The sequence below is a fragment of the Lycium barbarum genome, chromosome 4 (assembly GCF_019175385.1).
Source record: "Lycium barbarum isolate Lr01 chromosome 4, ASM1917538v2, whole genome shotgun sequence".
Classification (NCBI taxonomy): domain Eukaryota; kingdom Viridiplantae; phylum Streptophyta; class Magnoliopsida; order Solanales; family Solanaceae; genus Lycium; species Lycium barbarum.
Window position 1 is genome coordinate 128,292,641 of NC_083340.1, and position 1,920 is coordinate 128,294,560.

The window sequence follows — 1,920 nt, forward strand, 5'->3', positions numbered from 1 at the left end:
CCTCTACCGCGGCTCGCTGGTGCTGGCATACCTCGCCCCGCAAGGCGCATAACTGAAGGAGTTGAAGACGAGCCAGCAGCTGATCTCGTCGGCTGAACTGCACCACCAGAACCACCCACCAACGGACAGTCTCTCATAATATGGCCCTGGCGACCACAGGAAAAACAGGCACCTGTAGCTCGATAGCACTCCCCCGGGTACGACCTCCCACAATAAGAACACCGGGGCATGGGTGGCCTAGACTGACTGGGACCCCTGCTCGTCTGCAAACCCGAGGCTTTGGAACTCTGGCCCACTCCAGAATACCCTGCACTGCCAAATCGTCTACCTGTAGACTGTGTACCCTGGCCTGACGAAGGAGGATATCTACTAGACTGCTGCTGATGAGGTTGCCCGCCTCGAGACTCTCCAGAATACCCAGCTAACCTAGCCCGCTTGGGCGGCCTCCTATCACGGTCTCTACCCGACTGATCCTCTTTGTACCGGTCCTCCATCCCTTGCGCATAAGCCTGTAACCGGGAAATGTCCATACCAGTCTGCGATCCCATCGCCATACAACTGTCAATCAAATAGCGATCCAATCCTATCACGTACCGGTGCATCCGGTCAGCCATCTCAGCTACTATGGTAGGTGCATATCTGGCCAGAGAATCAAACTCCAAGCTGTACTCTCGGACACTCCTGCCTCTCTGCCGCAGCTGCAAAAATCTGTCAACTCTCGCCCGCCGCAACTCTGGGGGCAAAACGTGGCTGAAAAAGGCGGCTACAAACTCGTCCCGCACGGCTGGAGGAGCATCCTCGCCTCTGGACAGCTCCTAAGGCTCGTACCAATTAATCGCTACATCCCGCAGTCTGTGTGCAGCTAACTCGACAGACTCAGTCTCAGAAGCCCTGACTAGTCTCAACGCACGCTGCATCTGTCGAATAAAATCCTGGGGATCCTCCTCGGGCTTGGACCCGTAAAACTCTGGAGGACCACAAGTCAAGAAATCACGAACCCTCAGACTGTCACGTCTGTCCATATCATCACCCCCTATCCCGCGTCTGCAAGCCTGTCCTGCTACCAATGTCGTCAACAACTGAACAGCCTCTCTCATCGCCCTGTCCTTCGCCCCTGGCTGAGGAGCGGGAGGCTCGGGCACTGGAGCCTCTGGAGCTAATGGTGGAGCCGCTCCAGGCTCCTCTGGTGGGGGTGTAGCAGAACCCTCTGACTGGAGTGCACTATCGGGCATAATCTGAGCACGAGCATGAGTAACTATCTGTATCTGGCTAGTCTCTCCTGCCACTGCTTTGCCCTTCTGGGCAGGCGCCGCCTTCTTCGGAGGCATCACTGAAAACAAAACAGCCGGTCAGAAAAAGAGTCATCCTAATAGCACAGATCTATCGCACGATCTAAGATTCAAAGAAAGGTAACACCCTAAATGTCCTATAGCCTCCTGTTTATAGATGTGGTGCACAACACACCGATAAACAAGACTCTACTAGACACAGCCTGTCGACATTCCAAGGATAAACCGCTCTGATACCACTTCTGTCACGACCCAGCCCCGTGGGCTGCGACTGGTGCCCTATTTGGACACCCAAACAGACTTACGTACCAGATCGACATATCAAAGATTTATTCAAACTTAACATACGTTATTTTAAACAGATACTGAAAACAAATATCATCTTAAGCGTTCGCCCGTACAGAAACATCATATCAAATCCTGTAGGCTGGTGGAATGCACATCGCCCAGATATACACACATATACATACATATGGGCCGTTTTGGCCATAATAGCAAACGGGACCGCATTAAGACGCAGATCATAATCACAAACGAACAAACATGACCCATGACCCACATATATGACTACAGGCCTCTACAAATCATGACAGAACATATGACGGGACAAGGCCCCGCCGTACCCAAATAG